This window comes from Ochlerotatus camptorhynchus, unplaced genomic scaffold, assembly GCF_037179485.1.
Source record: "Ochlerotatus camptorhynchus isolate MF236.1 unplaced genomic scaffold, CSIRO-AGI_Acam_v1.1 ptg000370l, whole genome shotgun sequence".
NCBI classification, from domain to species: domain Eukaryota; kingdom Metazoa; phylum Arthropoda; class Insecta; order Diptera; family Culicidae; genus Ochlerotatus; species Ochlerotatus camptorhynchus.
In genome coordinates, this window is record NW_027040858.1 from 7,094,011 (window position 1) to 7,121,667 (window position 27,657).

The 27,657-nt window shown below is 41.0% G+C and overlaps 1 protein-coding gene and 1 pseudogene across 1 annotated transcript in view; both read left to right on the top strand.

Moving 5' to 3' along the window:
* Nucleotides 1-27,657, top strand: part of LOC135710134 (G protein-activated inward rectifier potassium channel 3-like) — a 66,516-nt gene that overhangs the window by 8,868 nt on the left and 29,991 nt on the right. The window lies entirely within an intron of this gene.
* LOC135710038 (uncharacterized) lies at nucleotides 124-26,561 on the top strand (annotated as a pseudogene).

Below are 27,657 nucleotides of genomic sequence, written 5' to 3' on the forward strand. Positions count from 1 at the left end.
AACTACCGCGAAGATCAGCTATCAGGACATGCATAACTGACCGTTTGAATTACCCTAGACTGAGAAAGCTATGAAAAAGAAATCTTCCTACATACCAGTCGAACAACCTAGTATATCACTAAAATGGCTGATCTACACGGTAGCTTCTTCACACAAATATTGCACGTAATTTCAAAGACTATGTCAGACTGTTTTACCCGAGGTTTTACCCTTGAACTTTTCAAACATTTTCTAAAGTTTTAGGAATTTCCCAAATTTTTCAAAAATTTCTCAGAGCTCACTAAACTTTTTATTTATAGATCATTAAACTTACTAGAAGATTGCTTAAAGTTCTTGTGTGTCCAAAGGTCGTATGCTTGTAACGTTATTCTGTATTATAGTTTTCTTTTTATAATTCTTCTGATCCATCGTTTTAATTTGAGTTTGACATGGTTTCCTGTTGCGCTTTATCTAATATTTCCGGGTTTATTATTGAATCCAACTGATTACTTATGTTGATTAATAACAAATCCTGTTCTATTGTCTCTGTCTTGTCGGTATTTTTCAAAATTGTGCTTTGAATTGCCTGAATCTTTTCAACTATACCTGTCAAATTGAATTGTGCGATCAATTCTTGTTTAATTTGGTGTGCTAATCTTTCTATTTCAGTGGTTGAATATGGATTATATATGTTATATATTTCGGTTCGATTTATCTCTCAAAGGTCCTCCCATTGACCATTTCCAATTTCCTTCCGAGCCTTTCGTCAAGTTATTACTCAATGTTCCAGTCCTGACATTACTCGGAGATCCACCTTCCGAAGTAGCATCCTTATTTTTGTAATTCCAGTCTGTATGTACAGTCATTTCAGTATTTCTATTAGGCAACGAAGGATAGTCTTTATTCGAATTCAGTCTACTTTGTACTGATTTTTTCTTACTCGGATTTTTTTTTGTTCCGCCTCAAAGAATGAGGTTTTGTTTCCTGCCATTTCAATTCTTATTTTATCTTGCCTGTCTCTTTCTGGACAATTTTTATCTGATGCCTTATGGGCTCCTCCACAGTTTATACATTTCAATACTTCTGTCACACATTCCTCTTCGTCATGCTCAAGTCCACATTTGCAACATTTTACTGAATTTGCCTTACAAAACTTCTTACTGTGTCCGTACCTCCAACATTTGTAGCAAATTCTCAGAGGAAACACATATGCTTCGCAATGAGCATTCACTCCGTAAATTTCCACTATGTTGGAACTAAATTCATTTCGAATGTCTTTTTCATAATTCGTTCAACCTTTTCTATTTTAATATTTCCACTGTACATGTTTTTCAATATATCATCCTCCGTCAATGATTTTGCAACATCCCTGACCACTCTGGCCGGTACATAAACCTTAAACTTAAACTCTTCTGTCAATAGCTTAGAATTAATCAACTGTTCTGCGTCCCTAGGTTTATGAAACGTTAATTGAAACCGACCTCTACCCACTGCTTTCATCTCTTTGTAATTGTCCACCTTTATGTTCATGAGCATCTTAGCAACGTCCATCGGATGCGGGTATTGATCTTTACTGTTTTGATATTTACGAGTTGGGTTTTGCTCATCTGTTTCTATTTCGATAAAAAAAAGGTGGTAAACACCGTATTCTTCACCCAGCCATCTTTATACTCCTCATCAGTTCGGTCCTTATTTTGTCGTAGTGTTTGTTTACCATTATTTGTACCTGATGTACCTGCTGTTCGTTGCTGTGTGTTTATGTTAGTTAATGTACTTGTTGTCTGTTGTAGTGGATTTGTGTGAATAGATTTGTCTGTCCTGTTCTCATTTTGTGAATCGCCATTTTGATTTTGAGCTGTGAGCGTGTTAGTGTTCCTACCTTGCATTGTCTTGTTCCTCTTGCCGTCGCCGCCATTTTCTATGTCATATTTATTCAAATTGTTTGACCTCAGTTTCCATTTCTCTGGTACAATGGTGAATCCCTTCTCCAAGGGATCATCACCATTCCGTCCGTCTTCGTCCTCAACTTCCATTTTCAACTCCTAGGCATACGCCGCACGGACGTCCCTACCCCGATCAATCCAAGTCTCCAAATTCCCTTATCTACTGGCAATCGTCTTAACCCTCAACAATAATATGAATGGAGTACTTACTAACTAATTATATCAATAAAAAATTAACATTAGGATATGTACAACACTATTTACATTTTTGGATTATCAAAATCTGATTATATGTGGAAAAATTCAACGCGATAAATAAATTCACAAGCCTTGTTCTATTTCCCGATGTTGTCCTTTCGAACGATGAACAGCGAATGAGCTGACTTTCTTGTTTACCAAGAACTTTTGACAGTTCACTCTCATATGAATTTCTGCTTTGTTTATGTTTACATTCAGCACAATTAACACCAGATCACCCACACACTCTTGATTTCTACACCATTCGAAAAATTCATCAAAATTTCTGCGAGATATATAGCGCACATAAAATTAACGCTAGATTTGGCATGAGTTTAAGTCGAGGGGGGCGACACATCTAAATCTCAATTTTAGAGGATCAAAAAATCTCACACTAGCGAATCATTCTTCGAAAAATCTTCTTGCATTTCTCGCATCTACTTGCATCGCGCATCATCTTTTTGCAGGAAATCTTCAGAGTCGTAATCAATCGTCTTTCTATCTGCTCAGCATGTGAGCAGCTAGCCATAGCAAAACACAATCTTTCCTGCAGCGTAGATAGAGTCGTCCCCCTCGGTTTAAGCGGTATTTCGTGTAAATTTAAGCGCAATATCGCATAAATTAACAATATTGTATGCAAGCTTGTAAACGATTTCGCTGTTTATGCCAAGTATAGCTCAAAATTAAACGAAGGGAGATTTTACGCGATAGTTAAAATTCACCATTTTTTCTGTGTAGCTGTCAGTTCCACTGCGAAACCTCTCTTGGATCACATTGTACAATCCTTAACTAACCTTTCTCGATTACATTTTTAAAGGAACGTATATGCTTTTGTAAACAAAGATTCAAATGTAAATTTGTCGAAATTCTTAGCATTCCCAACCAATCTAACAACACCACATTCTTTAACTAACCATGTTTGTTTTACTTCATGCGCGAAGTTAACGATTTACATAGATGGAGATGCTTAACGTCAAATATCAGACTTAAAGTGGTCATTTTATACGAAGATGAGAAGATGAAAGTATCCAGCTTTCCATGCCCGCTAATGGCGGCCTGTTTGTATTAATAAATGTATCACTATCTGGAGGTTCGGATTTTGTATCCCTCTCTTTTCCCAGGAACAGAAGAAAGTGGAACAACATACGCCCTCCAGTTAGTGTCAAAATGCACAGTGAAGGATACATTTATTCATACAAACGGGCCGCCATTACCGAGCATGGAAAGCTGGATAGAGTTAATAAAAACTGTACTCGAAAAAAAAAAATGCAACATACAAAATAATCATCAAAAAATCAATTTAAGTCGAATATTTTTGAAAATCTCAGGGAATATATAAATACCTATTAGCTATGTTTTTACAAAGATGGTTTATTCAACCTCCTCTCCTGGGCTAAATGACCGCACTTGCCCCATCTTTCTTACACACTTTCATCCACTCTTTCTTCAAATCCTTGTCGTTTTTGAAGACTTTCCCTGTTTTCCGGAGTTTGCCCTTCAGAATTTTTCTATGGGGCGAAGTTCTCACGAGTTTGGCGGATTTGGTTCCGTACCACTCCATCACCGGTTTCGCGTAATGCATGCGTTTTTTTTTTCAGATTTCACATTTGGCGACTTATTGAAAATGACGTTTGCTTACTTTCTATTCCGGAAATGATTGAGAGTTCGATTAAAAAATTTCCAGATTAACGTGAGGATGCCAATGGAATCAATGGAGCCTTTTGGTTTCCCGCTAAATGGCCTGCTATACGTCAAAGCGAATTTAGGTATCGAACCAAAGCATGCTTCTATTTTCGTTTAAGTTCCATCGGTAATGTCGCCTGCGCTCGGCTTAGCCATTATCATCCATCGGTAGCTCTGTTTACTTTAGATGAACAAATGTATCACCAGGGTGAGGAGGAGCCTAAAAGGATCACTGGCTCTGGCATGTAAGCATGTAAATATTGACATACAAATACGGACCGAGGTCGTCAATATTGACAGACAACCGTCGCGAAATGGCTAGAAGAATCATTTGCTGTCTCGGACGCTGCTACTGCTAAATAAATTTCGATCGAATTCAATTAGCACACACACCGCATCGGCTTCGCCATTCACTGATAAGTATACGATTTGATCGATGATACCATTCAAAGTGGACGGAGCTGGTTCATTTTCTTCCGGCATTCTTCTTCTTCTGCTGGCCAATACCTAAGTGACGAGCTAAGTGACAAACGAAGTGTTTTCTGTCGCGAAGGGCTTTGCAGGAACAAGGCGATGATGATGGTTGGATGAAGTAGCGACTGTTGACGATTGTGAATATTTTTCTACAGATTTCTAGTGCCCAAGTCCGACCAACCAATTAGCTGCCTTAAAACATAAATGCTTTTGCTGAAATTTGGGTTATAGGGGAAAAGGATGTAATGACTATGGATCTAAGATTGGGCCCATCGCTAAAAATCTGCTATATATCAATTTTTATCTAGATGAACGCGTCATTGGGACGGTACTAATGGATATTTTTGGTCGCTATTGAAAATTTAGTCGGTTGCTGAATTTGTGTATGCGCCCCAATTAGGGGCATTTAGGCCGACATTACAACCATTTCCCCTACCTAGTTTGTTTATTTCTTCCTTCATTCCCCCCTATTCTGCGAGGCACGTAACTCTCCCTCACCGGTGAGGTGACTCTCCATTTGATTTACATGGAGAGTCACCTCACACGAGATGACAATTCTCGATGAACATTTCAAATGGTCCTATCTGCTTTGATCGATTCTCTTCATCGACTTTCTCTTTTCGACAGAGAGTCACGTGACTCGCAGAATAAGGGGGATTTATTTTCCGTCGATCTTGCTTTCCGTACTGAGTACCAATGCTACCGACGCACAGGGGGAAAAATTCGGCAGTTGTTACCCTTAATTGATTTTCTCAAAACGCAAACGGTCCCAACCAATAGACGGCAGAGCACGGAAAATTTCCGTTTAACCCCGATTTTCCAATGACCTGTGAGCAGGCATGGAAAATCATTTGCATTCATTTACATTCATTTGCTCCTATCTTTTTCATTAACAGAATTCTGCAAAATAATGTATGGAGCTTTTGTAGGTTTTGTTATAAGCTACAACTTTTGTTAACAACTCAAATCCTTCACTGACTTGTCTGCTGCCTTCGATAAGATAAATCACGCCATCGCAATCGCCAAATTTTATAGACTTGGGATTAGCGGAAATCCCTTGAGATGGTTTTGCTCATATCTCGCCGATCGTCAGTTGGTGGTAGCCCATGGTGACTGCCAGTCCGACATTTTCGCAGCTACGTCAGGAATACCTCAAGGAAGTCATCTGGGACCGTTGATTTTCTTACTCTTCTTCAATGACGTGAATTTCGTTATCGAAGGTCCACGACTATCGTATGCAGACGATCTCAAAGTCTACTTAAGGATCTGCTCGATCGATGATTGTCAATTCCTACAACGTCAGTTTGAAGCGTTTGCCAGCTGGTGCCATTTGAACCGAATGACAGTAAATCCTGCGAAGTGTTCAGTCATCACTTTTACCCGAAAGAAAAAACCAGTTATTTTTCACTATACTCTCCGGGACACCATTATTGAACGTGTGAGCCATGTAAAAGATCTAGGTGTCATCCTGGACTCTCAACTTACATATAAGCAACACATCTCGTACGTCGTCGACAAGTCGTCAAGGACATTGGGCTTTATCTTCAGAACAGCTAAGAATTTCTCCGACATCCATTGCCTCAAGTCACTGTATTGTTCCCTGGTACGTTCCATTCTAGAATATTGTTCTGTGGTTTGGAGTCCGAACTACAACTATGGTACTGAGAGAGTCGAGTCCGTTCAACGCCGCTTTCTGCGATACGCGTTGAGAATGTTACCTTGGAGAGACCCGTTTCATTTGCCCAGCTATGAAAGTTGCTGCCAGCTGATCGACCTGGAGCCTCTTCGCACCAGAAGAGATACTTCAAAAGCTCTGCTTGTCGCGGACACGTTACATGGCAGAATTGATTGCATGGCAATCTTGGAGCAAGTAAACATTAACAAATGCTTCGTAACAATGTTATGCTGAGAATGCCACTACGTAGGACAAAAAATGCAATCAACGGTGCAATAGGCGGACTGCAGCGAGTATTTAACCGAGTTTCATCAGTATTCGATTTTCACCTGCCACGACTAACACTTCGGAGACGTTTCTCTTCATACTTCTCCAGAAATGGAAACAGTCAATGATCATGTTTTAATGTTTTGTAGTTTTAACTTATGACTTTAATTTTAATTTTAATTTTAAGTTAAACCATTGTTGGGACCCTATCGAGTCTGTTGATGCTGACAAATAAATAAATAAATCCGTATCTCTTATGCATGACGAACCAGACCGAACAGAAGCCACCACTGTTTTTCAATGAATGTATTTTACATTCACTGAAAAACAGTAACAAATCCTGCCCGCTTTAATTCGTGATGCATAAGAGATACAGATTTAAGTTATGGGCAAAAGTTGTAGCTAATAACAAAACCTACTGAAGCTCTATACATCATTTTGCGGAATGCTGTTGATGATAAAAGTTAGAGACAAATGAATGTAAATGAATGCATGAAATGAATGTAAATGATTTTCCATGCCTGCCTGTGAGTATAACCAAACAGTTTCTATTACTTTTCGTAACTAAATCACACACACACTCATCAAATCTACGGTAATATAATGTAAAAATGGCCAATGCTTTCATATATGGCACTGTTAAATCTCGCTTTGCCACAATTTCCGTATATTTTACACTGCACACTGTTAATTTGATCTATTTCATGACTTTGAAAAGGATGTGATTGATGAACTCAGCTGATCCAGAAAATGGACTGCATTAGGTATTAATCACAGCCTAGTATGGTAAATGCCCGTTTTACCCCAATTTCCCTACAAAAGATGTGCTAAGAATTTCATTTTTTTTTCAAAACGCAAACGATTGCAAACGATAAAATAGCACTACGGACTGGGTAGAAAAGCAATGGTGATCATTCTAGTGCCGTGTACTGAATTCCAGAGCGTAGAAATTGAAAAGGGTTTTCGACGGATAAATGAATTCGTACCGTTTGTGTTTGAGCGAGAAAACTCTGACCTCGGGACATCTTCAGGTTCCACAGAACCACACTAGACGAGAAAACTGTAAAAATTGAGTCCCTGAAGAAGGTCCCAAACGGACCGAAACGTTGGACAAAAATTAAATAGCAGTATTTTGATTTTGTCGAGGCTGAACAGCCATTCACAACACACTTCGTAACTTAAACATTTTTTTTTCGTTCGTGAAACAAATTGGTAGGCCCTTATGGACAATCTGAAGATACTGATGTATGTTCTGCCGGTTATTATTCATCATCCTCTTTGTGTGGCATATATTAGCGCTAGTGTAGGCAGGTCTTAACTTGACACTTATGAGTCAGCAAGCCGTGTGTGCAGCCCCCCCCCCCCCCCCGTTGTAAGCGCAACAGTTCAATGCCGGAAAACGGAGGTCTCTATGGCAACGCTTCATAAACACACACGGGAAATTCTCCACTCATTTTCCAGCTCTTCGCAAGGTAAGTCGCATATTGGCGATCCTGCCAGATTTAACTAAACCATACGGAATCTTCCATAAGCACATTTGGTATTCTATCTTAAAGAAGCCACGCTAGTATCAATCTGATTAGAACAAACGTAGCCCTCACGCACCGCAAAAATAAATGGAAACTGCTAGATCTGGTTGATTCGTTTGTAAACGACGTCATTGCAAGAACGAGAAAAAAGAACGCCAAATCTGCCTTATTCATCTCAAGATGACGCCATTGTGAGAAATAAAAAACTACCAAACCTGCCTTAAACGTTTAAAAACGACATTACAGAAAATGCAAAAACTACCTAAAACGTTTCAAAACGATGCCACTGCAAAAAAAAGCTTAATCTGCCTCAATCGTTTCAAAACGACGCGTACGCCATAAAATGAAAAAAATAAGCCTTAATCATTTCAAAGCAAAACTTTTCCAAAATAATAAAAACTACAAGGGACAGCCCTTGGCGACGTACGCAGCAGGAGCTTGTGTTTTGTGTAGGAATAGGAATTTGAGTGGGGTTCTCTCTGTTTAAACTCTTTAGTATGACGCGCTTGACATAGATGGCCCACAGAAACTCACGAAGAGCTACTGATTCCAATCAATAGCGGTGCGGCTTCTTCTTCCTTCTATGGATGCTCATGTGGGCTCGCTGCTTGCAGGCAGCTTTTCGTTGTGTACTGGAGAACAATGTTCAACGCCACGTACCGAAAGCTCTGCTGCTGCTGCTGATGCCGACGACCAGACATCACCACACATGATAATTGACCACTTTGTCAAGCAGTTTTGGCGTGACTTTCTACCAGAGATTTCACAAAACTGGACCAACTAATTTCTATTTTTTATGAAACGCACAAATTTTGGCTACTTTTCTCGTGGTTCTAGAAGAAAAAGTCTCAAAATTATGTTTTATTTCAAAGTTCGAGTGGTAGTAAACGTCATTTTAAGCTCGAATGAAGTGGTTAATTGGAACTGAATCCGATCAGCGGTTAAGGTCAGCCTTGATCGCTAGCTGCTTGCGGGGCGCCTTTTGTTGTGTACCAGAGATCACCACCATTCACCACACGGTGATTGAATAAACACCGTTTGGTGAGACCGGATGCAATTCAACTTTGAAATCTGTGTTAGGGAAATCGCTTTTCGCAGGCAATCGGTGATAATTTTAATTATCATAGCAACAATTTTCAATACTGACATTTTGAAAAATGATAAAGTCTTAACTTAAACAGATGCGTAGAAATATTTCTGATTGATTGGTTCATAATTTTGTTACTTGTTCCATTTTCGGTTTTCACAAAGTGTATCCTCATATAGAAATCACAGACGTAGTCCTACTTCCGAAGTAGAGAGTATGGTAAAAGTAGAGTATAGTTAAAGACAAGAGCGCATTCAAAACAAACTGTTTTGGCAACTTATGCCTAGATATTTTCTAGCAAAACTGCCAATACAATCAAGATAGGCGCTGCTCGATTCGCTCTAACTTTCACAGTTCGATTGGCTCAAAACCTGCTAGTCCACTCCTCTCTACTAAAAGGCTAAGTGGCAACAATCAATACGAAACTAACGATTTTAAATTGGCTTACTACTTGACTAGCCTATTGGTCCCAAGCAAATCGAAAAACGTACCCCATTCGAGTATACATTCTAGCACTACACTATGTTTGTTTTGATTCGCTATGAAAGTTTGACAGATAGGGGTTCGTGGATTTTCCTATGTTTCAAGGGGTGCATCGATTAGCTTGGGACCGAAGAGAGTACCAGAGCTGCGCCAAAAGGTTGAGCACGTTTCTTCGGGACCTCCTGGTCTCAGAGTTACCTCTATGTAAGTGGTGTGGAGTTCATTTTCTTGCCTTTGTTTACATCCAATCAACACCGCTTATAAATTGGTGCCTCTTCTTCCAGAGAAAAAATGAGAACTCGTTCGTGACTTTCTCGTTATTTGATTACAATTGCTTGAATTAGCCAATATTTTGCAAAGTTCGAAATAAGCTTTAAAATGGTTATCAAGTATCAAGTCAACCGATCGAATATGCTTTAAGCTGCACTCCAACAGACCCGATTATTCTGATGTTTATGTTTTCTTTGTTGAGGATGTTTAAAATCATTACTGATTATTGCAATGAATTAATAGTTCCTTTTCATTGGTATGAACAAATGCGATACACTTGTTTTATTACTTTACAATTTAACTTAAGGATAACATTTTGAGTGTTGATCCTAATAGTTTATCTTTCAAGCGAATCTGTTTAAATGACGAAAGCCTTGCAGAGTTATTCTGCGTGTCGAATGAAGTGAGGTGACTCGAGTCACTCGTGTCACCCGACTCCAGCTGGCGAGTGAGATAAGAAAAGTCATTTGGGATGAACCCGATGAACTCTCACCTTATTCTCAAAGTCGTATTTCGGTGACAAAAGTCGTACTGAAGTGACGATTTTAAGTGACAAGAGTCGTAACCTCCGCTGTTGTCGACTGGATGGAAAACCTTAGAGTTATATAAGCGATGGTTGCGGTTTTCCGGTAATTTATTACTTCTAAATTTGTTATGGGTATTTTTGGAATCGGAGTGACTTGTAGGGATCGGAAACCCATGTCTGAGGCCATTTTGAAATTCAATATGGCGGCTCCCGGTTGGATAAAAATTTGGAAATTCTACCAAATACCCCACAAAACTGATCGAGTCGAGATGACGTGTAGGGACCGGAAATCGATGTCTGAGATCAATTTGAAATTCAAGATGGTGGCTTCCGGTTGGAGAAAAACTTGAAATTATGTCAAATACCCCTCAATATGGGTATTTTTAGAATTGGGGTGACGTGTAGGGACCGAAAATCGATGTCTGATGCCATTTTGAATTCAAGATGGTGGCTTCCGGTCGGAGAAAAACTGGGAATTATTGCCAAATTACCCACAGTAGGAGTATTTTTGGAATCTTGGTGACGTGTAGGGTTCGGAAATCGATGTCTGAGGCCATTTTGAATTCAAGATGGCGGCTTCCGGTTGGAGAAAAACTTGAAAATTATGTCTAATACCCCTCAATATGGGTATTTTTAGAATTGGGGTGACGTGTAGGGATCGGAAAACCATGTCTGATGTCTTTCTGACATTCAAAGTGGTGACTTCCGGTTGGTGAACTATAAAACTGGAAAGTTCTGTCAAATACCCCACTATATAGGTATTTTTGGAGTTGGGCAGACGTGTGAGAACCGGAAATCGATGTCTGAGTCCGTTTTGAAATTGAAAATGGCAGCTTCCGGTTATAGAAAACCCTGAAAATCCATATCGGACGCCTTTTTGAAATCCAAATGGCAGTTTCCAGGTAGAGGAAAATATAAAAATACTGTCAAATATCCTTCAATATGATTATTTTTGGAATCGTGTTGATGTGTAGAGACCGAAAATTCATGTCTGAGACTATGTTGAAATCCACGATGGTGGGTTCCGGTAGAAGAAAAACTTGGAAACACTGTCAAATACACCAACATATGGGTATTTTTGGAATCTAGGTGACGTGTAGAGCCCGGAAAGCAATGTCTGACGCCTTTTGGAAATCCAATTTGGTGGCTTCCGAAAACAGAAAAATAGAAAAATACGGATGGGTTTTCCGTCCTTACACGTCACTCCGATTCCAAAAATATCCATATTTACTCCTCAATTGGACAGAATTCCCAAGTTTTTCTCGAACAGAAACCACCATATTGAATTCAAAATATCTCTACACATCACAAAAATTCCCATATTGAGGGGTATTTGATAGTAGTTTTCAATTTTTCTGTAACTGGAATTTCAAAAAAGGCGTGAGACATCGATTTCCGGTCCCAACACGTCACCAAGATTCCTGAAATACTCATAAGGCGGTGTATTTGACAGAATATCCCAGTTTTTATTTAACCGGAAGCCGCCATCTTGGATATCAAAATGACGCCGGGCTTGGATTTCCGGTCGATATACGGCACCCCGTTTCCAAAAATACCCTTAGAGCAACCGTACCAGTCGTTGCCATTTGCGGCACTATTTTACTTACGCACAGCGTTTCTATTTTGGCTTAATCACTCCTCTCCACACCGGTCGTTGCTATCAGAGTCATAATTTAAGTTACCGTTTTCCACACCGGCAAAACAAACTTTTGGCGTTTATTCAAAATAGCAACCGTCTGATGCGTTGCTACCGGGTTGCTAAATTTATGAACTAACTACTTCCCAAGGTGCGGATTGCTATTTCCCCAACCTGAATAGCAACCCCCGGTACGCAAGTAGCGTTATGGTAGAGGTTGGTAAATGTGCCTTATTTACTCATTGGTACGGTTGCTCTTAGTAAGGGGTATTTGACAGAATTTCCAAGTTTTCTCCAACCGGAAGCCGCCATATTGAATTTTAAAACGGCATCAGACTTCGATGTCAGGTCCCTACACGTTACCAAGATTCCAAAAAATACCCATATTGTGGCTAATTTTTCAGTATATCCCAGTTTTTCTCTAACCGCAAGCCGCCATATGTAATTAATATGGCGTCAGACATGGGTTTTCGGTCCCTACACGCCACCTTGATTCCAAAAATACCCATATTGTGGATAATTGTACAGTATTTCCCAGTTTTTCTCCAACTGGAAGCCGCCATATTGAATTCAAAATGGTGTCAGACACGGGTTTCAAGTCTCTACACGTTACCATGATTCCAAAAATACCCATATTGAGAGGAATATGACAGAATTTCCTAGTTTTTCTCTAACCGGAAGATAAAATTTAAAATGGCCTCAGACATCCAGACATCGATGTCCGGTTCTTACATGTCACCCCGACTCTAAACATACCAATATTGTGAGGTATTTGACAGAATTTCCAAGTTTTTCTCTAGCTGGAAGCGGCCATCTTGAATTTCAAAACGGCCTCATACACCTATTTCCGGTCCCTAGACGTCATCAAGACTCCAAAAATACCCATATTGTGGGTAATTTGGCAGTACTTCCCAGCTTTTCTTTAACCGGAAGCTGGCATATGAATTCAAAATGGTGTCAGACATGGGTTTCCAGTCCATACACTTCACCAAGATTCCAAAAATACCCATATTGAGAGGTATTTGACATAATTTTTTTGTTTTTCTCCAAACGGAAGCCACCATCTTGAATTTAAAAATGGCCGCAGACATCGATTTCCGGCCCTTACACGTCACCCCGACTCCAAAAGTACCAATATTGTGGGATATTTGACAAAATTTTTAAGCTTTTCTCCAACCGGAAGCCGCCATATTGAATTTCAAAAAGACTTCAGACATCTATTTCCGGTCTCTACACGTCATCAAGATTCCAAAATACCCATATTGTGGGTAATTTGGTAAGTTTTTCACAGTTTTTCTCTAACCGGAAGTCGCCATATTGAATTTCAAAAAGACGTCAGACATCGATGTCCGGTCCCTACACGTCACTCCGATCCCAAAAATACCAATATTGTGGGTAATTTTGCAGTATTTCCAAGTTTTTCTTTAACCGAAGGCTGGCATATTGAATTTCAAAATGGTGTCAGACATGGGTTTCAAGTCCCTACACGTTACCATGATTCCAAAAATACCCATATTGAGAAGTATTTGATATAATTTTCTAGTTTTTCTCCAACCGGAAGCCACCATCTTGAATTCTAAAATGGCCACAGACATCGATATCCGGTCCTTACACGTCACCCCGACTCTAAAAATACCAATATTGTGAGGTATTTGCAGGATTTTCATGTTTTTCTCTAGACGGAAGCCGCCATCTTGAATTTCAAAATGGCCTCGTATATCGATTTCCGGGTCCTACATGTCATCAAGATTCCAAAAATACCCATATTATGGGTAATTTGGCAGTATTTCCCTGCTTTTATCCAACCGGAAGCTGGCATATTGAATTTAAAATGGTGTCAGACATCTATTTCCGGTCCCTACACGTCATCAAGATTCCAAAAATACCAATATATATCTAGTAGAAATTCTTGTACTACACTATGTTTGTTTTGATTCGCTATGAAAGTTTGATAGATAAAATGAGGGGTTCGTGGATTTTTCTGTGTTTCAAGGGGTGCATCGATAAGCTTGGGACCGAAAAAAAAAAATAGTACCATAGCTGAGCCAAAAAGTTGAGCACATTTCTTCGGGACCTTCTGGTCTTAGAGTTACTTCTTTGGTATAGGCCCTGACACTGGGCTGGCCCTGATCGTTGGATTTTTTACAGTACCAGTTGAATTTTTTGACAACCATTTCGAGTGACTCCGCACCACGTAGCTAAACATAGCCAGCATGGCGATTTCAGGAGCAACTGAAATTCGTGCTGGTTGGTTGAGCTGGCAGCTGTGCTGAACCAGCACACACGTAAACCGGGCCTTAGCGATAGGTAAACGAAGTGTGGTCGATGGAAAGAAGCATCCATTATCTTCCATCAAAAGCGCAAAAGAAAAGATTTACAGCTTTGTTTTTAAAACCGCAAGCAACTGGCTCTGCCCGTTAGCAACTCTACTCCAGTTGATAAATAAGTGGAAAAAATCGCTTCTCACCAATTCAATGTGGAAAATTTCCTTTCAGGTGTAATCAAAGCTAAGAGTCATAGCCATTAACTTTATTGATTTACAGACATCGAATTGCTGCCAATTTGCTGGTTGTAAAATGAAAACAAAGATAATCTATTGAATCTGTTTTGAACACCAAAATCAGGACTGCAAGAATTCTTTACAATACATTTGGGTTATGATCTATTACGAGGTAACTCTAAGACCAGAAGGTCCCGAAGAAACGTGCTCAACTTTTTGGCTCAGCTCTGGTACTATCTGCGGTCCCAAGCTAATCGATGCACCCCTTGAAACAAAGGAAAATCCACGAACCCCTCATTCTATCTGTCAAACTTTCATAGCGAATCAATACAAACATAGTGTAGTACTAGCATTTCGACTAGAATGTGTTAAGTTAATCGGTTTGGTTGGGACCAATGGGCTAGTCAAGTAGTGAGCCAATTTAAAATCGTTAGTTTCCACCGGTTGGTCATACTAAAGGGTGTCCACGATGAAATTGCCACACTATGAAATTGCTCTAACTTTTTAACCGTTGGGTAGAATTTAATGAAAATTTGGGTGGATTTAGTTCATAGTGCATTATTTACATCCTGCAAGTTTTAAAGTCCTGTGATCAAAACTCGCGGAAATGGAGTCGAAAGAACAGCTCGTGCGTGATAAAATCTTGCGCATTCATCACGAGAACAAGGATCTCTCGCATCGTTCCATCGCTAAAACGTTGGGAATCGCGAATTCCACGGTGTCGCGAGTGATTAAGCGGTTCGAGGAACGATTGACCACCAATCGGAAGCCCAGAAGTGAAGGAAAAAGTATTCCGTACAACACCAAAAATCACAACCGCGTAGTTGGGGCCTTCAACCGAAATCCGAACGCCTCCGTTAGGGATGTGACTAAGAAGCTGCACCTAAGCCGAAGTTTTGTCCAGAAGGCCAAAACTAAGGCTGGGCTTCGAACGTTCAAGGTACAAAAGGCCCCTAATCGCGACGAGAAGCAGAACAAGTCCGCCAAAACCCGTGCCAGGAAGTTGTACCTCAACATGCTGACGAAAGTTGAATGCTGCATCATGGACGACGAAACATATGTGAAGGCCGACTTCAAACAGATCCCCGGCAACCTGTTTTTCACGGCCAAGGATAAGTTCAGCGTTCCGAAGCATGTCCGCACTCAGAAGATGTCCAAATTTGCGAAGAAATTCCAGGTTTGGCAAGCCATCTGCACGTGCGGGAAGCGGAGTGCACCTTTCGTGACCCAGGACATGATGAACGGACAGGTGTACATAAAAGAGTGCCTCCAGAAGCGGCTGCTTCCTTTCCTGAAGGCCCACAACGTCCCAACAATCTTCTGGCCGGATTTGGCCTCATGCCACTACTCCAAGGACGTGCTGAAGTGGTATGCGGACAATAAGGTCAATTTCGTGCCGAAAATGTTCAACCCTCCCAACACTCCGGAGCTCCGCCCCATCGAGAAGTACTGGGCGATTATGAAGCAGCACCTTCTTAAACGACCTAAGGTAGTGAAGACAGTCGAGGAACTGAAGAAAGTATGGGTTTACATGCAAAAAACGGTTGATTCACAGGTTGTGCAGAATCTTATGACCGGGGTTAAGGCCAAGGTGCGGGCATTTGCGTATGCACTGTAAATAAAATACGAGTAAAATGGTAAAATGAAGTTTAATAGTTATTTCTCAATCCCTGAAAATTTGATGGCAATCGGATGAAAACTCGAATTTTGCGAATCAATTTTGTGTGTGGCAATTTCATCGTGGACACCCTTTAAGCACAAGTTTGAACAAAAATCCGGAATGTTTCTATCAAAAATGGCTTCTAAATTTATTTACCTTCCCATTGGATTTGATAAAGAGTCACAAATTGTTGTGAAACTGCTAAAAATTGAATCCTGCTTCTTGATTCCAATTCCGTCACACGAGTTTCTATTCCGACCAAACAGATTGAAACGTCGTTGGATTTACTTCGGCATACGAATGAAGGCAGAAGCAATGGATTCGCTAGGAGCACTTCTTTTCTTTTCGAGAAGAATTTGGAAATAGGCACTCATGCCAAAGTAGTGCCCTACCCTACTGCATTTTCCCATGAATTCAAATGTTACGAAGCTTTCTTAAACGCTGTACAGACTGGAGAGTTATAACATGTTATAACGGTTGTCAAATAATTGCAACACAGAAACCACCATCAAGATAGCGCTATAACATGTTATAACTCTGTAGTCTGAACGTTCTTTTATAGTAGGTGGTTTCTGTGTTGCAATTATTTGACAACCGTTATAACATGTTATAACCAACAATCAATACGAAACTAATGATTTTAAATTGGCTCACTACTTCACTAGCCTATTGGTCCCAAGCAAACGATTAACGTACCCCATTCTAGTCAAAATTCTCTTACTACACAATGTTTGTTTTGATTCGCTATGAAACTTTGACAGATAAAATGAGGGGTTAGTGGATTTTCCTATGTTTCGAGGGGTGAATCGACTAGCTTGGGACCGAAGAGAGTACCAGAGCTGAGCCAAAAAGTTGAGCACGTTATTTCGGGACCTTCTAGTCTTAGAGCTACCTCTTTGTTATAACTCTCCAGTCTGGACAGCGTTTTAGGTTGTGTCCCAATTGGCGAGTTAAATTTAACTCGTGGTAAAAGTGACAGATGGAAAGTTTTCGAATCACCCTGTTATCCGAGCGTGATTATTTCTGACAGACTAGAAGTTAAATTTTGGCAACCGTGGCTGCATTCTGTTTGAAAACCGAACACCGGGATTTTCGAACATTGAAAATAACTTTCGAAATGTCACTTAATTCGTGGTTAAAAGTGACATTTCGAAAGTTATTTATTATGTTCGAAAGTCCATGTGTTACCGATCAATAGGTTTTCGAGCAGAACTCGGTCACGGTTGTCAAAATTTAACTTCTTGTCTGTCAGAAATAACCACGCTCGGATAGCAGGGTTAATTGATAACTTTCCATCTGTCAAATTTTAACCTAAAGTTTAAAGAAATCCTTCAAATGGTACAGAGCCTTAACTCGGCAAATGTTCGAAAATCCCTCTGTTGTTGTCAGAGCTGGTAAATATCAAGGCCGTCATGTGGCAATGAGAAAACAGGTTCTCTCACTAAAAAATCGATGAGATTTGGAAGAAAATCTCTATCGTTATTTTCTTATCCGATGATAGTGACAGACGTACCTCTGTAAATATCACCTTCACTTTCATTGAAAATGACATTTGCCAGCCCTGGTTGTTGATCGTCCGATTTTTCCGTGTTTGTCAAGCCTAGAGTCGGTGTATAATGAGTCACGCCAAGAGAAAAACAGTTGAACTCGCATCACGGTTCTCGAAAGATTCCTTTTCTTAACACTTGGCAACAGAGGACTGCTACATCAACTTCAAATGACTTCTAGCGAGAACAAAAAATAGCGGTTGTTGTAAATCATTATATCAGTGATTTTGTCCAATCATCTTAACAAAAAATAGTAGAAATTCTCATTACTGATAGTTACCAAACGTATCCCATGATAATTTAATGCTCACTGTGTGTAGGGTTACGGTATGTAATGTGGGTCTAGTCCTTTCATTCGGCCTATCACGCAAATAAATAATTAATTAAGGAATATTACACAAAAAATAAGGAAAATATTGATCACTGATGATTGATAAATGTGTACCACACACAAATCAATTTATATCACAACATTTCAATACATTTTCAGCTCTCGTAAGTAATAAAACTGGTTGAGAATATCACTCTGTTCGGAGTTTTTAGCCGCCATGACTTCTAAGGTTAAGATGGGAAGGTTGCACTGACGATCATCAAATGGCCTGATTATGGCATTTATTGAATGGAATTACCTGATAATACACACTAGACGTAAAACTCACAGTTACTGTTTGAATATTTTATGTTTATTTTAATTGTTTAACAACGTTTTCACAAGTAAATCATGGACCCAACTTTAGGGACACATTTCTTTTCTATGTTCCTAACTTTGGCCCATGAAATTCATTTGACAGCATATAGCAATAAGAGTAACGTCAACAATGTGGTTTGCATTTGGATGATAAGGAACGAACAGGAAGGGAGATTTTTTCTGCCAAATCTGTATAATGAACATCACAATGTTTTGATTTAGATATTCTGCGGTCGAAAGACGATAAGCGAAATTTTTAATTTTTAATTTTTAACTTGAGTGATTTAATGTAGTTTTCGTAAAATTTTCTCTAAGAAATGTTTTGAGGAATGAAGAGTATTAAGTTAACAGTGATAGTGATAAAAAAAAATACATAAGAAAACGTTACCAAGAGCGTTTTTTTTGAGAATCAAACAGGATAGGACGAAGTTGCATCCATAAATAGACCCAATTTGGGGACAATAGACCGATATTACATACATTTCCCTGGTGAGTTTTTGTCTTAAAAAAAGTAAGTTTTTCAACTTTTTGCGGTTCCTGATAGCAAACGACATGATAAGCATATCTAAGCATACCATTTAGCAGTAGAATATCGTTTGCAGGTAAATTAATTGATGAGTTATGATTAAAAACGTAATCTATGGCTGCATATTAGACCGAGGTTAGGGACGTATACCCTATATGATCATTTCTTCGATCAAAGTTTATATTTTTTTGCAATACCTTTCGTGAACTTTTCATAGCATCGTAATGTTTGTTTACTTTGCACGATAGGTAGCCGGTTTGACAGTTCAATAGGTAGACTTGGCTTCACTCTTGGCGTGACTCATTATACACCGACTCTAGTCAAGCCTAAGGCTGTGGTACGTGAATTGGTGATGATGATTCGTTGGTGAATTTTCATTTAACATTTCTAAATTTTCCAATAAATCTGTTATTGTACCATACTTATTTCTGACAGACCAGGAATCAATTTTGACAAACACCTTCTCGAAAATCCTGGGGAGGGGACGTACTGTCAAATCAGCCTACTGATCATACTCTTGTATGAAACTGGTTCCAAACGTAAACAAACGCTGTAGGTTTCTTATGGATTGTTTACGTTTGAAACCAGTTATGCGAGGTAGGCGACGATTGTTCATATTTGACAGCCAGCTCCCCCCTTGCGAAAATCGGATGATCTACAACAGAGGGATTTTCGAACATTATAATTTATTTTCGAATTGTCAAATTTAAGTGAAAATTCACCAATTGGAGCACACCCTTAGGCTGTGAACCATTTGCCGAGTTAAATTTAACTCGTGGTTAAAAGTGACATTTCGAAAGTTATTTTCTATGTTCGAAAATCCCTGTGCTGTCGATCGACCGGTTTTCGAGCAGAACTTAGCCAAGGTTGTCAAAATTTAACTTCTTGTCTGTCAGAAGTAACCACGCTCGGATAGCAGGGTTAATCGATAACTTTCCATCTGTCAAATTTTAACCAAAAGTTAAAATAATCCACCAAATGGTTCAGAGCCTGAGGCTGTGGTCCATTTGGTGAATTTTCACTTAAATTTGACACTTCGAAACTAAATTATAATGTTCGAAAATCCCTCTGTTGTTGATCGGCCAATTTTCGAGAAGGTGTGTGTCAAAATTGATTCCTTGTCTGTCAGATATAAGTCAGCTGGAATAGCAGGTTAATTTGGAAATTTTCCATCTGTCAAGTTTAAGTGAAAATTCGCCAAATGGAACACAGCCTTAATGTTCTGGAAACGTCGCGGCAAAATAGTAAGCAACGAGTTTTTCTGCACAAATGTCATACTTTGGGTGTCCGTTCAGCGATAAGCAGATAGATGTGTTACCACGCACCGAAACAAGGAAAGCGTGATCGGCTAATCTGACGGCTTCCGCTCTCGTGAGTTTATTCCCCAACATGGAACAGGTGCTTTCCTCCATCCGGTTGGAGCGGGTGAATGCAACATGGCTGTCGTCAACAATGCTTATCAGGATCTCTTTATTCCACGAGGGGGGTGGACAATCGCGTTGGTTGTTGTTTATTTTTGCCACGGAAAGAGCTATTATTAGCTCGATTGTTCCTCTCGGTTCCTTAACATTGCTGCCGATGAGATTAGGGTCAACCTTGGCGTGCCTTGACAGCTGTCACGTGTGCGCATGGAGTTGTTTACTTCTTGACTGGGACTTATTTTCGCATGCTCTCGTTCGTCGTCGTCGCTTGGAAGGCTGGGGATGTTTGCTTCGTTTTGCTGGTTGTTGCTAATAGTTTCGATAAACTGTAACTTAGCGATGGATAGCTTTTCTACTGCTGTGATAATCGAGATGGTAAACAGACATCGGTCCTCGGTTAGGGCATCTTCAGTGGCGATGATTGTTATTGATTCGATTTTTTCGCTATTACTGAAAGCAGAGTTGTCAGTACTTTTTTCTATGAATTTGGAAAACGTCAATTAATTTGTCTGGAAGAAAATTGACTTTTTGAAAATCTTGTCTGGTACTGCGGATTCAATCAATTTTATTTGGTAAGCCAATGGAAAACTGCTTGAAATTTCTATCAGGCTAGCAACTTGTTTTGCTTTGCTCTTCTGTTGAATCTCGCCAAAAACTCTGAGCTGAGTGGCCGTAGAGGACCACCGGTCTAATCAGCGTCTTGTAGACAGTCAACTTCGTGTTATTCGACCGGAGCGTCCTCCGGAGTCCAAAGTAGTCACAATTCCCTGCCATAATGCGTCTTTGAATTTCTCTGCTGGTATCATTTTCGGCGGTCACCAGAGAGCCCAAATACACGAACTCATCGACATTGTCTTCCCTAGAACCTCTTCCTTTCATGTATTTTGTCTTTGATGCGTTGATGGCAAGTCCAATCCGCCTAGCTTCAGCCTTCAGTCTGATGTACGTTTCCGCCATCGTCTCAAAGTTCCGTGCCATGATGTCAATGTCATCGGTGAAACCAAGTAGCTGGATGGACTTCCTGAAGATCTTGCCACTCGTGTCTATCCCAGTTCTTCTGTTGACACCTTCCAACGCGATGTTGAATACCAGACACGAAAGTCCATCACCTTGCCGTAGCTCCCTTCGAGATTCAAAAGAACTAGAGAGTGTACCGATCAGGGTTCTGCATTTTCGAAACAAAGAAAAGAATATGAACTCTCCGCAGAATCGCTTCATTTCGAGCAATATCATTTTGTAAGTCATCGTGTTTCTTGTTATCGAGTCACGATGAACATTCCTCTTTTCCAACATGACTGGACTATAGCTTGTTTCGTTCGTCAAGTACTTCAGTTCATTCCATTTGAAGCAATTTGTTTCAATTGACGCGAAAACTGCTTCCTTCGTTTTTTCCACTTTCACTTCAATTCGGGGCTCATTCTAATTGTCACGACCTGACGACGCAGGCATCAATATATAGTATCCGGATAGTATTCGCACAATATCGGTTGCCGATAGGGATGGCATCCGGATTATATGTAGTAATAATATATTATTTTATAATAAACAAAAATTAAATCAACGGGACCATTCTAGAATCCAAGATGGCGGCCATCGGAGTCAGGGAAAGTCTCAAATACCCTACAATATGGGTATTTTCAGAACGGGGATGACACGAAGGTGCCAAAAATCGATATTTGACGTTATTTTGGAATCCGAAATTGTGGCCATCGGGTTTCAGAAAAAGTGTCAAATACCCTACAATAGGGTATATTTGGAACGGGGACGACGCGTAGATGCTGAAAATCGATATTTGACGCCATTTTGGAATCCAAGATAGTGGCCATCAAGTTTCATAAAAACGTGTCAAATACCCTAAGATATGGATATTTTCGGAACGGAGAACGCGTGGCTGCCGAAAATCGATATCCGATGCTATGTTCGACTCCAATATGGCGGCTATCGGGTTTCACAAAAAGTTTCAAATACCCTAAGATCTGGGTATTTCTGGAACGGGGACGACGCGTAGATGCTGAAAATATTCAATGTCATTTGTAGGCTTTTTGACATTTCTTCTGAAATCGGAAGCCGCCATCTTGAATTTCAAGATGGCGTCCGACATCGATTTCTAGGTTCTAGATGTCAGCAGGATTCCAAAAATCCCACATTGATCGGTATTTGACAGTATTTCACAGTTTTTATGAACCAAAGTCGCCATCTTGGATTTAAGATGGCGTGTCATCAATTTTCGGTATCTACGTCTCATTCCCATTCTGAAAATAACCATATTTTAGGGTAATTGACACTTTTCCGCAAATCAGAAGCCGCCGTCTTGGATTACAAAATGGCGTCGGATATCGATTTCCGGCTTCTAGACGTTACCCTGATTCTAAAAAAAGTCGTTTGTATGGGTATATGATAGAATTTACAACTTTTTCTCAAACCGGAAGCCGCCATATTGGATTTCAAAATGGCGTCGGATATTGATTTCAAATCTCCAGACGTCACGCCGATACCTATATTGTTGGGACGGAATCAGCATTTCCCATTTTTTCTGAAACAGGAAGCCGCTATATTGGATTTCAAAATGACGTCGCATATCAATTTCCGATCTCTAGACGTCACCCCGATTAAAAAAATACTCATATTGATAGGTAAACCAACCACACGACAATGATAAATTTGATATCCACGTGCACAGATCTATGCGCATACGCTTAAATGAACCGAGTGAAAAATCAACAACAGTCATAAAAACTGCACGAATTGGGATCGAACAGCTTCGCTTCAATGCAAAAGAAAGTTCATTTGACAATGAAAGAAGAAATGAACACGAGTCAAGCCAAAACAAACAGCATGAAAACTGATCGAAAGTGGTTTTGTTGATGTTGACGGGGATCGGCTCGAAGAGAAGACAGAATGACTTTCAATTGAAAGTGATGGTTGACAGCTTCATCGTCCTTTGACGATTTTCGATTGAAAGTGACTTTGTGGGGCCCTGGTCCCGATACTCGAACAACGCACATTACTCGATCCATCGTCGCCTCAGTTTATCCGGAAATCCGATTGTGTCGTATGCGGATTTTAAATCGATGAACAAATGGTGTGTGGGCACGTTGTGTTCGCGGCATTTCTGCAGAACCTGCCGAATCGCGAAAATTTGGTGCGTGGTAGCGTGGGCACCCATGAATCCCGCCTGGTATTGCCCCACGAACTCTCTTGCAAATGGTGACAGCCGGCGGCGTAGCATTTGGGAGAGTACCTTGTAGGCGGCGCTCAGCAGTGTGATCGCGCGGTAGTTGCAGCAATCCAACAAGCCCTTTTTGTAGATTGGGCATACGACACCTTCCATCCACTCCTCCGGTAATATCTCCACCCTCAAATCTTGGCAATTACCCAGTGCAGCGCTCTAGCCAGTGCTTTACCACCGTATTTTAATAGCTCACTTGGTAGTTGATCTACACCAGTTGCTTTGTTGTTCTTCAGCCGACCGATCTCCTCCTCAATTTCTTGAAGATCAGGGGCCGGTAGCCTGTCGTCTTCTGCGCGTGCTCCAAGGTCTGTTGCCGTGCCACCTTCGTTTTATGCTGCATCATCGTTGAGGTGCTCCTCATAGTACTGCTTCCACCTCTCAATCACCTCACACTGGTTCGTGAGAAGGTTACCGTCCAAGTCCTTGCACATATCGGCTTGCGGCATGTAGCCTTTGCGTGAACTATTTAGATTCTCGTAGAACTTCCGTGTGACGTTTACGCGGTACAGATTTTCCATCGCCTCGCGATTTCGGTTTTCCTGCTAACGCTTCTTGCTTCGGAATACCGAGTTTTGTCTGTTCCGCGCCTGTCTGTATCGCTCCACATTCAATCTCGTGCGGTGTTGCAGCATTCTCGCCTGTGCTGCATTCTTCTCCTCTACTAACAGCTTGAATTCGACGTCAAACCAGTCATTTCTTCGGTCCGGGATCGCAGTACTTAGTGCCGCTGCAGCAGTACTACCGATGGCAAAACGGATGTCCCTCCAGCCATCTTCAAGAGTATGAGATGGATAATAACTAGGTAGGTCATGACTTTTCTTACACATTTCCTGTCAGTTGTTGAAAGGTCATTTTTTTGGATTCAGCTGCTGCACGGGTAAGTTGAACAATAATTAGCTGCGTCGTGGGTGATTTGCCCATAACTAATATCGGCGGATTTTCACATTTCTAGCGATCCTGCCAGGAGACGAACCTGGAATCTTGGAGACCACCAATATTATTATTATTATTTATCTTTATTAGGGAGGCTTTCAGCCTTCGGCTGGTTCGCCTCCAAAGACCACCAATAGGTAATAAAGGGCAAATCACCCTCTTGCAAGGAAAATTGGAAATTTGAATGCGACCGGGATGGCCGTTCTGAGAAAACGAGTGAGGACGGATTTTCACAGGTGTGACGCCGGTCAAGCCCAGCAAAAAGAAGAAATCGGAAAAGAAACGGATTGCTCTGGTCAGGCACAGACGAGGATGCAAAAATGAAAACACTAGCTTCTCGGAAATTTGCAACCTCTATCCCCAGATTCCGGTCCAGTATATGTGGGATTTGTTCGAGAACTGCAATGGGCACGGTGATTGGACAGCAAATCTGTTGTTGTTGCCGGTGCGGTTGGCGGCCTACTCGCGTTTGAATGTGATTGCAATCAAACAATGGTATCGCAAGTGCCTTCCCGTCATCCCTCCGGTAGTGGTGGTGGTGGAGGGGGTTACGAAATCGATCGGTCTACCGTCAGCTCGAAATCACCCCGGAACACAACGAAAAGAAAAGACAAAGCGGAAGATTTGCAAAACGATCCCGAAGTGCTGGAAGCAGTGTTCGTAAAAACTCAAAAACTCAAATCTCATGCATGAGTTTATGCGCGTATGAGTTTTGTCTTGCAAAATTCAACGTCGCAAAAATCACCGATGAGTTTTCAGGTTAAAAAATTCATTGCTTTATATTTTGGCACTATTTATTGTTATTACTATTGTTTGTGACGTTGGGAACTAATCTCATAAGCCAGCTACACGCCACTTTCAAGGATAAGCATGGTTTGGGTGCCATCTCCTTAGACGAACTAACCAATGAACGAACAAAGGTTTTCATGGCTACCGAAATGGCAGAACAGTTGTATTTGTCGTTCTTGGATTCCATGTACAGCTGCAGGGGGAAAGCAAGATTTTATGAAAAAAGATGCTCGATTGGCACAGCAAATGGAAGTGAAGGAAAAGTATCCCGTTTTGTTCAAAAAGACCATCGAGGATACCCCCAACCTGAACGACATTATGGAAATGGAGTACGCCCTAACGGCGTACCGAAGCGAAATCAACGGCTGGGCTCCCTTCATGTGTTCAGTGCACGTTGATGATGCTGTAGTTGAAGAAACGGCCCTTAATCCTCAAATTGCACATCCTCGCGTTGATTGGCTGCCAACCACGCGTTGGCGCATCTTACCCAGCACTACAAAGCCGGTTCCCAGCTCATTGATGGTGCCACAGCTCTGGTAGAAAGTAGCCGCTCGATGCCTGCTTTTCCATACCTTTTTTTTCCCCGTCCAGCAAAGTTCCTGCAGTGCTACGACTTCGAAGTTGCGTGGTTGAAGTTCGTCATAGATTAACCTATCGCAGCCCGGGAAGCCGAGCGATTTGCAGTTCCATGTTCCGAGTTTCCAATCGTAGTCCTTATTTCGTCGCGTAGGTCTGTGCCGATTGTTCCGGTCCGTATTTCTTTCTTCGGTATTTTTAACTTCACGGCGAATGAGAACGACCCAAATTTGAGTTTAGTTCACTCACAATCACCAAAAGTGCAGGAGCTCAGCGATGAGTAAAGTTTGTCTCATGTTTTCCCAGGTTTTTCCAGGATTTTCCAGGGAAAAATTCCCGAATTTGAGAAAAGTAAAGATTGATCGCATATGACTCGTCAAAAGCTAGCCGAAATGTATCCTATCATTGACGAGAAAGTCCTGGCAGAAATTCTACATGCCCACAAATTCAGCGACACTATAACCGTCCTAAACAATTCCATTCCGGAAGAGCTGAGAAACAAAATCGCCCGCGAACGGGAAGCCCTTATGAAGCGAGCAGAAGCCGAAAAACAGAAACCACTTCCTTCGTTCTCAACGTCACCGCCTCCAACGGTCGAGCAGGTACCGTCATCCAGCGAAGACGACATCAATCTTCACCTGAAAACGGCCGAAGAATGCCGCAATATGTCCCAGGACCACCAGGAACTGAAAAACGAATGCCCACGAGAAGGCACGGAATGCCATATAGCGGGGCATGGCCGGAGTGGCCGAGTACTATGTTCAGGTTGCCCGTTCAAAGAACTGTTCATCATTACAGTTCAGAGAACTGTTCATCATTACAGGACGCGAGTTGCACTCGGCGGATGGCATACCGATCATCAAGCACCGGATGAAGGCTATGATGCGGAACTGGGAATGAGGTAACAGGAAGCGATGGATCAAGATTCAGTAATTCATTATCATTAATTATTGTTTAAAAATACTTTTTTATAACTTTTATACCAAAGGAAAGGGAAGATATGAGATGGATAATAACTAGGTAGGTCATGACTTTTCTCATACATTTCCTGTCAGTTGGTGAATGGTCATTTTTTGGATTCAGCTGCTGCACGGGTAAGTTGAACAATAATTAGCTGCGCCGTGGGTGATTTGCCCATAACTAATATCGGCGGATTTTCACAAAGAGTAGCTGCGCCAAGCTGCTATTCCGTGGGTAGCAAGCTGGGCAACTCCCGTAGTTGCTCAATGTAAGGTTGCGGCGTTCGACTTCGACGGGTGTTATGCACCGTCGAGAGTTTTGAGCGCATGCATACTGCAACTAGGTAGTGGTCCGACTATATGTTCGCACTGCGGACGTTGATAATATCGGAGAAGAATTTCCCGTTGATTATAACTTGATCGATTTGGTTTTATGTGTGGTGGTCAGGTGATCTCCAGGTGGCTTTGTGGGGGGAGAAAGGTACACTGGAGTCGCTTTTTACGCGGGTGATACGTCCCGCGTAAAAAAAAACCGCGTAAAAAAAAACCGCGTAAATTCCGGAATCCGCGTAAAAAAAAACCGCGTAAATTCCGAAATCCGCGTAAAAAAAAACCGAGTAAAAAAAAACCGTTTAAGAAAAAACCGCGTAAAAAGCGATATACCGCGTAAATTCTGAAATCCGCGTAAAAAAAAACCAAAATCCGCGTAAAAAAAAACCGCGTAAATTCCGGAATCCGCGTAAAAAAAAACCGCGTAAATTCCGAAATCCGCGTAAAAAAAAACCGCGTAAAAAAAAACCGTGTAAAAAAAAACCGCGTAAAAAGCGACTCCAGTGTACTTCGGACTACCAAACCCCGAGAGGCTGCAAAGTTCACGCATCGTTGGTCGTTGTCATTCGATACGGCATGCAGGCTGTTTGGCCCGATTGCCGGTCTAAACATTGCCTCCCATCCTACCTGAGCGTTCATAGAAGATCGCGGGGGCTATGATCTGTTTGTAGACAGCTAGTTTGTTTTGCCTTGAGAGGCGGGATCTG